The sequence below is a fragment of the Ranitomeya imitator genome, chromosome 1, assembly GCF_032444005.1.
Source record: "Ranitomeya imitator isolate aRanImi1 chromosome 1, aRanImi1.pri, whole genome shotgun sequence".
Classification (NCBI taxonomy): domain Eukaryota; kingdom Metazoa; phylum Chordata; class Amphibia; order Anura; family Dendrobatidae; genus Ranitomeya; species Ranitomeya imitator.
In genome coordinates, this window is record NC_091282.1 from 450,031,975 (window position 1) to 450,046,443 (window position 14,469).

The window sequence follows — 14,469 nt, forward strand, 5'->3', positions numbered from 1 at the left end:
GCACCTTATTCTACCTATCTTATTATTTGGTGCGTTCCGCTAGCCCTAACACGGGGTCGGTAAAAAAAATCCCGAATCATGTTCTCTGGGGTCTCGGCTACCCCCGGCAGCCGAGACCCCGGAGAAAATCGGACTCTGGGGGCGCTATTTACTTTTTCCACAGCACCGTTAATTAACGTTTAAGTACCCTTAACTGCCGCCGTTAAAAGGCGTATCGGCGGTCGTTAAGGGGTTAAATAATCATTCATGAAAAATAACAAGACAATATATACGATCACAGCTTACCCATGAATGTACCTGCGTGATATGCGGTCCAGTGCAGCCCCGACATGCGTTTCGCGTGGGCTTCCTCGACAGACCCCCCGAGGAAGCCCACGTGAAATGCGCTTCGGGGCTGCACTGGACCGCACATCATGCAGGTACATTCATGGGTAAGCTGTGCCTCTGCCTGATTATTGTTTATACTTTTGCTTGGTGTCTTATTTGAATATTTTGGCCATGTAATGTGGCAGGGCTATATATGATACATTTTTTGGTCTGGGACATATGTGCAATTATTATGATCAGAGGGTGCCAATTGACTTTGCATTGATACACTTGATATTGGCTGTGGTATTTCATTTGCACCATATATGTTATATTGTAATTTTGGTAGAACAGTCTTTCCCTGACCCTGTTTACATTTAGTGATGTGGTTTGGTCCTCACACCTGAGCCTTTGTATCTGCTTGACCTGTATTGTATATATTGTCTTGTTATTTTTTATGCCTGACTATTTAAATAAACTTTTGTTTTAAAATACTTTTTGGGACTACAACTCCGTTGCTTTTGTAGAATATATTGTATTGGGAGTGTCCTTATGTACTTTATGCTGGTTTTTTTAGATTGTCTTCAAAAAGAGATTTGTAGTTAAAATTCTGTGCTGCCGCTGAGATGAATTTCAGGAGAGTAAAGTTGATTCACAGTGGTTTTATTCAACGCGTTTCGGGGGTCTCATGCCCCCTTCATCAGGAAATACCACACAGAACATACAGGCATCACAGGTATAAATAGTTTTGCCTGTATGTTCTGTGTGGTATTTCCTGATGAAGGGGGCATGAGACCCCCGAAACCCGTTGAATAAAACCACTGTGAATCAACTTTACTCTCCTGAAATTCATCTTAGCGGCAGCGCAGAATTTTAACTACAAATCTCTTTTTGAAGACATTATTTTCTCTGGACGATGAAGACCTGTGGATCTGCAGCAGCCGCTATCTATATGCTCTAATTTCATCCTAACCAGGTGAGCAAATTTTGGTATATATTCTCCTCTTTGTAACGTGGATAAGACCCTATTGCGCTCTTTGTCTCCCCATTGTTTTACAATGGCTTTTTTAGATTGGCATTGCCAGCTTACATGGATATTTAGGATATGTCAGTGGTTTCTGCTTATAAGATCAAAAAGATTACCTTGGACAGACTTGGCACAAGGCACTCCGACTGGCAGCCTTTAGGGAAAGCCTGACACCCTTTAACCTCTATACATGGATCTGGACTTCCAACAGCATCCAGTAGATTGCTACCTACGGAAGTGCTGCCATCTGGAGAAGTCACGTAAAGGGCAAAATCAGGATCAGTAAGAATAGTCGAAAAATGTACACTGAGGTCAAAACAAGGAGCAATGAAACAACAAGGATCACCAGGCAGGACTGAACCAAAGAAGCACAAGACTATATCTGGCAGCATCTCGCAGTAAGCTGGAAGTTATAGTAAGGTGTGGTGCTTCAACTGGCCCGAGCAGTGAGCTGATAACTCCAGCTGGATAGCACACACCCCTACTGGTCCCAGCCACCCAAATCTAAGTGGCTTGACAGAGCTTGTGCTGTCCAGAGCTTCTGGTCCCAACATTTTTTTTATCACCAGTGCCGCCTGCAGAATGAATATGGTGTTGCCAGGCAATAAAAGAAGTCGCTTGAGCGGGTCCTTGTGGAGATGTGAGAACCGACAAAAAACAAGCACCCACTAAGGTTTGTCACTTGTTAGCAAAAATATAGGGATTTCCACATTACTGGTAGCACAAAGGCTCTGGAAAAGCGACAAGGCTCCCCCACCTTCCCAATAGAAAATTCAGTGAAATCCCAATGTCCCCCTCCCTTCAAAGCCCCACAAAGTGGCTAAACTGCATCTACTGTACATGTTTGGCATTACTGTGGTGAAGAGAGACCACTTAATTTATGGTGTACATGCCTCCAGAATAGCAGAATAGGCACTACAATGTATTGGGCAGTACAATGGCATATTAATATATATAATATAATTTTCACTTTGTATTGTCCAATGCGTGATTGTTTCTAAAAAATCCTCATGTAGTAAAAATGATCACTACATCCATAGATGAATTCCCAGAGGGGTTTAATTTCCAAATTGATGTCATTTGATGGTTGGTTGTGGCTGTTCTGGTACTTAAGAGCTCTGTAAGGCTAGCTTCACACTGGCGTTTACCTGATCTGCGGCGGGCTGCGGACTTCCTCCGTGAAGCCCCGCCGCTATCTCCGCCTACTTCTGCATGCGGCCCGCATACGGCCTGCGTACCTATCTACCTACATTAGGTACACAGGTTGTGCGGCTGTATGCGGATGCTTCCGCATGCGTCTTTTTGACGATGCGGAGAAAAAAAAATTGCTACCAGCTGCGTCCTACGCTGGTTGCCGCATCGTCAAAACGACGCATGCGGAAGAATCCGCATACAGCCGCACGACCTGCGTACCTAATGCTAAAGATAGGTATGCAGGCCGCAGGCGGGCCGCATGCAGAAGTAGGCGGAGATAGCGGCGGAAGTGCGGCTAAGGGCGGGGCTTCATGGAGGAAGTCCGCAGCCCTCCGCAAATCATAAAAACACAGGTGTGAAACCGGCCTAAATGAAGTTTGCAAACTATTCTAGGAAAATCTGCACTCCAAAAGTCAAATAGCATCCCATTACTCACAAGCCTTGCCACGTGGCCAAACAGTACAGTATAGCAACATATGGGGTACTGCCATTGCGACGCCTGCTAGGGCCATGGGGTACTCAGAACCGGGTCGAACAGGGAGTTGTCACGGCAGCAGTGACTCAGTCTGTGGCCCTGGAAGCGCAATAAAAATGATGAGGGACAGTTTGTAAAGGAATTAATGTGACGAAACCTGTGGTGTTCGGCAATGAGTGGCTGACCCTGCTTAAGGGGACCACTGGTGCCGATAGTGATGCAGCTGGGATGATAGACGTTGGTGTGCAGGACTGAGAGTGCGGGAAATGACAGGAGGACACAAGGACTGCAGTTTTCTTTACCTTTACTTGATAATTGCAGGTAGAGTCTGGGGCATGGGTAACAGGTGATAATTGGAATCTGGGTAACCTGGAAGCAACTTAGGATCCACCTGGCCAGGTGGGTTCGGTGGCCTTCCTTCTGCACTGTTCTCTTAGGTCCTTGCTGCCTGTAGCTAGCTGCGGCCCTCTCCTGCGTGTTGGCTTTGACCCTTATGGCAGACAGCGTGAGCCTATAACGGGCACTACCTATCCACTTGCAGTCCCATGCTCTTGGCCTGCTGCGGTGCCTCCAGGTGTTCAGTGTGGCCAGGGGACTTGCAATCCCCTGCCCTCCAAGATTCGGCTGTCGGGGCGTGCAGCACCCACACAGCCAAGGACTCTGGCGACCTCACCTCCTTGTCAGTGCTCAGCTCTGGGGTGAGCTTGGTTGCAGCTGCACTCCCCAGGCTCTCCTTGACTTGTCTCCTCTTCCCTCACTCTCTCAGACTCACACTCAGACTAAGGGCTCATACTCACCTGCAAGAAACTCGGTTGAGTCTCACACGTCAATACCCGGCACTGCACCCAGCACTCAGGAGCGGCTGCATGTATTCCTATGCGGCCGCATGCTCAGATCTGAGTGCCGGGTGCAGTTCTGGGTATTGACGTGCGAAACTCATCCAAGTTTCTCGCATGTGAGTATGAGCCCTTAGACTGACTAACCCTGCCTCCAGGCCAGAATTTATAGGGAAGCTCCCCTGAAACAGGTAGTTAGAGATCCCCCTTCTGGTCTGGAGTAAGGAAAGTGTTGTATGCTGGTGTTACCTGTTAAGGGGAACCCTCCTTGCTTCCAGGCATGACATCATCCCCTGTGAGGGAGGCAATGCCACTGTAGCAACTGGACTCCTGGGATGCCACATTCCCCCCTAGTGAAATTCAGTACTCCTGGACTGAGAAAACATAAACATAATAACAAATGAACAATTATAACTATGTGCAAGATTTCAAAAATAAAAATTACAAAAACCAAAGCTCAAAAATAGTCCTAGCAACGATTAGTCAATTCGTCATTGTCCTTTGTTTATTCCTGAGCCAAGTTGGCAACTATGTACAGGTAAGGTTCTGGCCACACATAGTCCTGTGACCCAATTGTCCTTCAACAGGTTATTATGAATATTTAAAAGTTCATACAAGAAGTCTCTGTAGGCTCTTATGCGTAACGGTTGCAATTACACACATTATTAGCTTATTTACATTATCAACACATTTACATTTTAGTCCTTATACCAGACTGGGACCTGACCTCCGGGTGGATCTATACAGTACAGGTATCTCTAATGACCTAGCTTGGTCTGGTGTGTTGGTTGTCGATGTTGTGGACCCACTAGTGTCTGTGCTACTGGTAGGCCTGCATTTTACTGGTAAACTGGGCAACTGTCTGTAATTTCTTAGACTCACCATGTGTCTGACATATTCGCCGCTAGCAGGGGGCAGATTCTCACGTTCCACTATGGACATGGCATTTGTTACTGGAGCCTATGGGTCTAGAGTCTCTGCTGCTTCAGGTGCAGTAGGCTGGGGAAAGATCAAGACAGGTACTAAAATGCCTTGATTCACGTGCATCCAAGACTGGGGAGAGTCTCCAAGAATGGTATGGATCTTCTCTTCCACCTCTTCTATGGGTTGAGGGGCATCTTGGTCTTCCTCTTTGCTTCTCAATTGGTCAGGGCATACCTTCAGATGATCCCTCAGCACTGCTGCTGAGGTTTCTCCTCCATCTTTACTGATGAGGCATACCTTGGTATTATCGAAGCTTGAAGGCATGACGGTGTATGGTTCAGCGTGTCACTGATTGCCCAGTTTGTGCATCCTCCTCTTTCTTTTGAGGACCTGTTCTCCATGTATTAAAGGAGTAGCCAGATTTTGTTGGCTGTAGCTCTTTTTCTGTCTCTGTCTTGCTTGGGACAAACTCTTCTCTATGCATTCTTCCACTTTGCGGTATTGCTGCAGCTGCTCTGCATTCCAGTTGGCATCTGTTGATGTCGTTTCAGGTGATAGAACTCCCATGTCCAAGTCAATGGGTAACTTGCCAGTTCACGCTCTCATCAGGTAGGCTGGAGTGCAGTTGGTGGAGTTTACCGGGATATGGTTGTACAGAGCTACCAAGTCCGGCAACTTCTCTGGCCACAGGTTTCGCTCTTCAAGGGGCAAGGTCTTCAACAGGTCAATTACCACCTGGTACAGGATACCGTGTGCTGTACACTGTGTGAGTGTGGACATTAAACATGTTTGCTGTGAACTTTTCCTGTGGTCACTGTCTGTCACACTGATCCAACCCCGCTGCACTACACTACCCTTGTGACTAAACAATATTTTTGTGTAAAATAAAAATTATATTTAATTTTCACAACCCAGTATTATAAAATTCTGTGACATACCTGTATGTTTAAGATACAAGATTCTCACACCTGTCTGGGGAGTTTCCAAACTTTGGTCATATATGGGGGATTTCAGCTGCTTTGGCACATCGGAGGCTCTGCAAATGCAAGATGACATCCATAATCTATTTCAGCAAAATTTACCCTCCAAAAAACAAACAGCGCTACTTTCCTTTTGAGCACTGATACAGTACGTTTTGTACCAGTAGTTTTCAACCATCTATAGGGAATCTGTGTACTCAGGAAAATTTGCACAACAAACTGTTGACCCAACATTTTCTGTTGATCCTTGTAGAAATGAAAAATGTGGGGCTAAAACAACATTTTAACCCCTTCCCGACCCATGACGCCACGTAGGCGTCATGAAAGTCGGTGCCAATCCGACCCATGACGCCTATGTGGCGTCATGGAAAGATCGCGTCCCTGCAGGCCGGGTGAAAGGGTTAACTCCCATTTCACCCGATCTGCAGGGACAGGGGGAGTGGTAGTTTAGCCCGGGGGGGTGGCTTCACCCCCTCGTGGCTATGATCGCTCTGATTGGCTGTTGAAAGTGAAACTGCCAATCAGAGCGATTTGTAATATTTCACCTATTATATTGGGTGAAATATTACAATCCAGCCATGGCCGATGCTGCAATATCATCGGCCATGGCTGGAAATACTAATGTGCCCCCAACCCACCCCACCGATCGCCCCCCCAGCCCCCCGATCTGGCCGGTACACTGCTCCGGCTCCCCTCTGTCCAGTGCTCCGCTCCCCCCCGTGCTCTTGTCCGCTCCCCCCGTGCTCCAATCACCCCCCGTGCTCCAATCACCCCCCCTGCACTCCGATCCACCCCCCCCCCCGGTGCTCCGTTCCCCCCCCCCGTGCTCCATTCCAGCCCCCCCGTGCTCCGTTCCACGCCCCCGTGCTCCGTTCCACCCCTCCCGCGCTCCGATTCCCCCCCCGTGCTCCGATCCCCCCCCACCGTGGTCCCCCCCCACCCCATCATACTTACCGATCCAGCCGGGGTCCCGTCCGTCTTCTCCCTGGGCGCCGCCATCTTCCAAAATGGCGGGCGCATGCGCAGTGCGCCCGCCGAATCTGCCGGCCGGCAGATTCGTTCCAAAGTGCATTTTGATCACTGAGATAGATTATATCTCAGTGATCAAAATAAAAAAATAATAAATGACCCCCCTCCTTTGTCACCCCCATAGGTAGGGACAATAAAAAAATAAAGAAATTTTTTTTTTCCACTAATGTTAGAATAGGGTTAGGGTTAGGGTTAGGGGTAGGGTTAGGGGTAGGGTTAGGGTTAGGGGTAGGGTTATGGGTAGGGTTAGGGTTAGGGGTAGGGTTAGGGGTAGGGTTAGGGCTAGGGGTAGGGTTAGGGGTAGGGTTAGGGTTAGGGCTAGGGTTAGGGTTTCGGTATGTGCACACGTATTCTGGTCCTCTGCGGATTTTTCCGCTGCGGATTTGATAAATCCGCAGTGCTAAACCGCTGCGGATTTATGGCGGATTTACCGCGTTTTTTTCTGCGCATTTCACTGCGGTTTTACAACTGCGATTTTCTATTGGAGCAGTTGTAAAACCGCTGCGGAATCCGCACAAAGAAGTGACATGCTGCGGAATGTAAACCGCTGCGTTTCCGTGCAGTTTTTCCGCAGCATGTGTACAGCGATTTTTGTTTCCCGTAGGTTTACATTGAACTGTAAACTCAAGGGAAACTGCTGCGGATCCGCAGCGTTTTCCGCAGCGTGTTCACATACCTTTAGAATTAGGCTATGTGCACACTGTGCGGATTTGGCTGCGGATTGGCCGCTGCGGATTCGCAGCAGTGTTCCATCAGGTTTACAGTACCATGTAAACATATGAAAAACCAAATCCGCTGTGCCCATGGTGCGGAAAATACCGCACGGAAACGCTGCGTTGTATTTTCCGCAGCATGTCAATTCTTTGTGCGGATTCCGCAGCGTTTTACACCTGTTCCTCAATAGGAATCCGCAGGTGAAATCCGCACAAAAAACACTGGAAATCTAACGCAGTGCCTTTTACCTGCGGATTTTTCAAAAATGGTGCGGAAATATCTCACACGAATCCGCAACGTGGGCACATAGCCTTAGGGTTAGGGTTGGAATTAGGGTTGTGGTTAGGGTTGTGATTAGGGTTATGGCTACAGTTGGGATTAGGGTTAGGGGTGTGTTGGGGTTAGGGTTGTGATTAGGGTTATGGCTACAGTTGGGATTAGGGTTAGGGGTGTGGGAGGGTTAGTGTTGGAGTTAGAATTGAGGGGTTACCACTGTTTAGGCACATCAGGGGTCTCCAAATGCAACATGGCGCCCCATTGATTCCAGCCAATCTCGTATTCAAAAAGTCAAATGGTGCTCCCTCACTTCCGAGCCCTGACGTGTGCCCAAACAGTGGTTTACCCCCACATATGGGGTACCAGCATACTCAGGACAAACTGCGCAACAATTACTGGGGTCCAATTTCTCCTGTTACCCTTGTGAATCTAAAGAAATGCTTGCTAAAACATAATTTTTGAGGAAAGAAAAATGATTTTTTATTTTCACGGCTCTGCGTTGTAAACGTCTGTGAAGCACTTGGGGGTTCAAAGTGCTCACCACATATCTAGATAAGTTCCTTGGGGGTCTAGTTTCTAAAATGGGGTCACTTGTGGGGGTTTCTACTGTTTAGGCACACCAGGGGCTCTGCAAACGCAACGTGACACCCGCAGACCATTCCATCAAAGTCTGCATTTCAAAAGTCACTACTTCCCTTCTGAGCCCCGACGTGTGCCCAAACAGTGGTTTACCCCCACATATGGGGGTATCAGCGTACTCAGGAGAAACAGGACAACAACTTTTGGGGTGAAATTTCTCCTGTAACCCTTGGGAAAATAAAAAATTCTGGGCTAAATTATTATTTTTGAGGAAAGAAAACGTATTTATTATTTTCACGGCTCTGCATTATAAACTTCTATGAAGCACTTGGGGGTTCAAAGTGCTCACCACACATCTAGATAAGTCCCTTTCGGGGTCTAGTTTCCAAAATGGGGTCACTTGTGGGGGGTTTCTACTGTTTAGGCACATCAGGGGCTCTGCAAACGCAACGTGACGCCCGCAGAGCATTCCATCAAAGTCTGCATTTCAAAACTTCACTACTTCAATTCCAAGCCCCGGCATGTGCCCAAACAGTAGTTTACCTCCACATATGGGGTATCAGCGTACTCAGGAGAAACTGGGCAACAACTTTTGGGGTCAAATTTCTCCTGTTACCCTTGGAAAAATAAAAAATTGCAGGCTAAAAGATCATTTTTGAGAAAATAATTTTTTTTTTTATTTTCATGGCTCTGCGTTATAAACTTCTGTGAAGCACTTGGGGGTTCAAAGTCCTCACCACACATCTAGATTAGTTCCTTTGGGGGTCTAGTTTCCAAAATGGTGTCATTTCTGGGGGATCTCCAATGTTTAGGCACACAGGGGCTCTCCAAACGTGACATGGTGTCCGCTAATGATTGGAGCTAATTTTCCATTTAAAAAGCCAAATGGCGTGCCATACCTTCCGAGCCCTGCCGTGCGCCCAAACAGTGGTTTACCCCCACATATGGGGTATCAGCGTACTCAGGACAAACTGGACAACAATATTTGGGGTCCAATTTCTCCTATCATCCTTGGCAAAATAGGAAATTCCAGGCTAAAAAATCATTTTTGAGGAAAGAAAAATTATTTTTTATTTTCATGGCTCTGCGTTATAAACTTCTGTGAAGCACCTGGGGTTTTAAAGTGCTCAATATGCATCTAGATAAGTTCGTTGGGGGGTCTAGTTTCCAAAATGGGGTCACTTGTGGGGGAGCTCCAATGTTTAGGCACACAGGGGCTCTCCAAACGCGACATGGTGTCCGCTAACAATTGGAGCTAATTTTCCATTCAAAAAGTCAAATGGCGCGCCTTCCCTTCCGAGCCCTGCCGAGTGCCCAAACAGTGGTTTACCCCCGTATATGAGGTATCGGCGTACTCGGGAGAAATTGCCCAACAAATTTTAGGATCCATTTTATCCTACTGCCCATGTGAAAATGAAAAAATTGAGGCGAAAAGAATTTTTTTGTGAAAAAAAAGTACTTTTTCATTTTTACAGATCAATTTGTGAAGCACCTGAGGTTTTAAAGTGCTCACTAGGCATCTAAATAAGTTCCTTTGGGGGTCTAGTTTCCAAAATGGGGTCAGTTGTGGGGGAGCGCCAATGTTTAGGCACACAGGAGCTATCCAAACGCGACATGGTGTCCGCTAACGATGGAAATAATTTTTCATTCAAAAAGTCAAATGGCGCTCCTTCCCTTCCAAGCCCTGCCGTGCGCCCAAACAGTGGTTTACCCCCACATATGGGGTATCAGCGTACTCAGGACAAACTGGACAACAATATTTGGGGTCCAATTTCTCCTATTATCCTTGGCAAAATAGGAAATTCCAGGCTAAAAAATCATTTTTGAGGAAAGAAAAATTATTTTTTATTTTCATGGCTCTGCGTTATAAACTTCTGTGAAGCACCTGGGGGTTTAAAGTGCTCAATATGCATCTAGATAAGTTCGTTGGGGGGTCTAGTTTCCAAAATGGGGTCACTTGTGGGGGAGCTCCAATGTTTAGGCACACAGGGGCTCTCCAAACGCGACATGGTGTCCGCTAACAATTGGAGCTAATTTTCCATTCAAAAAGTCAAATGGCGCACCTTCCCTTCCGAGCCCTGCCGAGTGCCCAAACAGTGGTTTACCCCCGTATATGAGGTATCAACGTACTCGGGAGAAATTGCCCAACAAATTTTAGGATCCATTTTATCCTACTGCCCATGTGAAAATGAAAAAATTGAGGCGAAAAGAATTTTTTTGTGAAAAAAAAGTACTTTTTCATTTTTACAGATCAATTTGTGAAGCACCTGAGGTTTTAAAGTGCTCACTAGGCATCTAAATAAGTTCCTTTGGGGGTCTAGTTTCCAAAATGGGGTCAGTTGTGGGGGAGCGCCAATGTTTAGGCACACAGGAGCTATCCAAACGCGACATGGTGTCCGCTAACGATGGAAATAATTTTTCATTCAAAAAGTCAAATGGCGCTCCTTCCCTTCCAAGCCCTGCCGTGCGCCCAAACAGTGGTTTACCCCCATATATGAGGTATCAGCGTACTCAGGACAAATTGGACAACAACTTTCGTGGTTCAGTTTCTCCTTTTACCATTAGGAAAATAAAAAAATTGTTGCTAAAAGATAATTTTTGTGACTAAAAAGTTAAATGTTCATTTTATCCTTCCATGTTGCTTCTGCTGCTGTGAAGCACCTGAAGGGTTAATAAACTTCTTGAATGTGGTTTTGAGTACCTTGAGGGGTGCAGTTTTTAGAATGGTGTCACTTTTGGGTATTTTCAGCCATATAGACCCCTCAAACTGACTTCAAATGTGAGGTGGTCCCTAAAATAAATGGTTTTGTAAATTTCGTTGTAAAAATGACAAATCGCTGGTCAAACTTTAACCCTTATAACTTCCTAGCAAAAAAAAATTTTGTTTCCAAAATTGTGCTGATGTAAAGTAAACATGTGGGAAATGTTATTTATTAACTATTTTGTGTCACATATCTCTCTGGTTTAACAGAATAAAAATTCAAAATGTGAAAATTGCGAAATTTTCAAAATTTTCGCCAAATTTCCATTTTTATCACAAATAAACGCAGAATTTATTGACCTAAATTTACCACTAACATGAAGCCCAATATGTCACGAAAAAACAATCTCAGAACCGCTAGGATCTGTTGAAGCGTTCCTGAGTTATTACCTCATAAAGGGACACTATTAGAATTGCAAAAAACGGCAAGGTCTTTAAGGTCAAAATAGGCTGGGTCATGAAGGGGTTAATGTAAAAAAAATTTGTATTTCTTTTTTTTTTTTCAGGCTCCATTAATACCTATGAAACACCTAAATGGTGAATACATTTTCTGATTGCAGTTTATGATACTTTGAGGGCCTATCTTTCAGAAAACTGTCAAACAAGAACCCATTTTAAAATCTGCACCCCTCAGTCACTTCAAAATCAAAGTGGTCTCTAAAATATAGCCTTTTTAAAAAAAATTTGATCTCTGCAATGTCACACAAACTTAACTATCACAAAGCTCTATCAGCTGAAAAAAAAAAAAAAACGGGTCTCTGAAAATGGCGACACAACCCCCCAATTTTTTTTATTGCAAACTTATGATTTTTTTCCACCACTAAAATAATAAAAAAACTGGACAAGTTTGGTATCGCCACAATTGTAATGAGGTGCAGAATCATATGGCATGGTAATTTTTTCTACAAAATATACACTGTAAAAATAATTTGCAAAGAACAAGTTTTTCATAATTTCTTCACACTTGGAATTCTTTTCGCACTTTACAGTACAATGTGTGGTAAAGTGAATGGTGTAATTCAAAAGTACAACTCGTCCCACAAAAAAACAAGCCTTCAAATGTCTATGTGGACAGAAAATTTAGAATTATGGCTCTCGGAAGAAGGCGAGCAAAAAAAATGGAAAAAACAGAAATTGGCCCAGACGTGAAGGGGTTAAATCTGGTATTGCAGTAATTGTAGTTGCAGATTAAAATGAACATGTCATTTCAACTCAGCGGTGAAAATGATACATCAGTTTCCACGATAAAAATGGTTGTGGAATTGCTATGTTTTGCACTCTCACACACCTCAAAAAAGTCATTAGTAAAGAAAAAAAATCACATTGTACTCGTAAAAAACTATGTGTTGATGAAAAAAATCAAAAAGTTATGAGTCTTAGATTTAAAAAAAAATAATAATTCCTTTGTATAGATTTGTGTGTCTATATAAATCTATAGGCAAAAGAAACAGACATAAGTCAGCTGCATATACAGTGGGGCAAAAAAGTATTTAGTCAGTCAGCAATAGTGCAAGTTCCACCACTTAAAAAGATGAGAGGCGTCTGTAATTTACATCATAGGTAGACCTCAACTATGGGAGACAAACTGAGAAAAAAAAAATCCAGAAAATCACATTGTCTGTTTTTTTTACATTTTATTTGCATATTATGGTGGAAAATAAGTATTTGGTCAGAAACAAAATTTCATCTCAATACTTTGTAATATATCCTTTGTTGGCAATGACAGAGGTCAAACGTTTTCTGTAAGTCTTCACAAGGTTGCCACACACTGTTGTTGGTATGTTGGCCCATTCCTCCATGCAGATCTCCTCTAGAGCAGTGATGTTTTTGGCTTTTCGCTTGGCAACACGGACTTTCAACTCCCTCCAAAGGTTTTCTATAGGGTTGAGATCTGGAGACTGGCTAGGCCACTCCAGGACCTTGAAATGCTTCTTACGAAGCCACTCCTTCGTTGCCCTGTCGGTGTGCTTTGGATCATTGTCATGTTGAAAGACCCAGCCACGTTTCATCTTCAATGCCCTTGCTGATGGAAGGAGGTTTGCACTCAAAATCTCACGATACATGGCCCCATTCATTCTTTCATGTACCCGGATCAGTCGTCCTGGCCCCTTTGCAGAGAAACAGCCCCAAAGCATGATGTTTCCACCACCATGCTTTACAGTAGGTATGGTGTTTGATGGATGCAACTCAGTATTCTTTTTCCTCCAAACACGACAAGTTGTGTTTCTACCAAACAGTTCCAGTTTGGTTTCATCAGACCATAGGACATTCTCCCAAAACTCCTCTGGATCATCCAAATGCTCTCTAGCAAACTTCAGACGGGCCCGGACATGTACTGGCTTAAGCATTGGGACACGTCTGGCACTGCAGGATCTGAGTCCATGGTGGCGTAGTGTGTTACTTATGGTAGGCCTTGTTACATTGGTCCCAGCTCTCTGCAGTTCATTCACTAGGTCCCCCCGCGTGGTTCTGGGATTTTTGCTCACCGTTCTTGTGATCATTCTGACCCCACGGGGTGGGATTTTGCGTGGAGCCCCAGATCGAGGGAGATTATCAGTGGTCTTGTATGTCTTCCATTTTCTAATTATTGCTCCCACTGTTGATTTCTTCACTCCAAGCTGGTTGGCTATTGCAGATTCAGTCTTCCCAGACTGGTGCAGGGCTACAATTTTGTTTCTGGTGTCCTTTGACAGCTCTTTGGTCTTCACCATAGTGGAGTTTGGAGTCAGACTGTTTGAGGGTGTGCACAGGTGTCTTTTTATACTGATAACAAGTTTAAACAGGTGCCATTACTACAGGTAATGAGTGGAGGAAAGAGGAGACTCTTAAAGAAGAAGTTACAGGTCTGTGAGAGCCAGAAATCTTGATTGTTTGTTTCTGACCAAATACTTATTTTCCACCATAATATGCAAAAAAAATGATAAAAAAACAGACAATGTGATTTTCTGGATTTTTTTTCTCAGTTTGTCTCCCATAGTTGAGGTCTACCTATGATGTAAATTACAGACGCCTCTCATCTTTTTAAGTGGTGGAACTTGCACTATTGCTGACTGACTAAATACTTTTTTGCCCCACTGTATGTTAGTATTTCATGACAACACAATAGAATATCACATTTCTACACTATTTCTTTATAATGTCAATGATGCATTCCACAACTATATGACCTTTCTAGATCAGCAACCTCTACGTATATATACTGCATACCATGTATTGTAAATGTCCACTGAGCTTAAGTTAGCTTATGTGCTAGTGTATAAGCTATTTTTCACATGGATCTCAAGTCTGTGTGAATAAAAACTGCAGTATGCTCTAATCTTGTACAAATTGCGTAGATAGTAGACAGTGAGCAGCTCCTAGAATTTGCG

General features: G+C 44.5%; 1 protein-coding gene across 3 annotated transcripts in view; it reads left to right on the plus strand.

The window, feature by feature from the left end:
* LOC138675854 (uncharacterized) overlaps nucleotides 1-14,469 on the plus strand; it is a 204,780-nt gene that overhangs the window by 112,803 nt on the left and 77,508 nt on the right. The window lies entirely within an intron of this gene.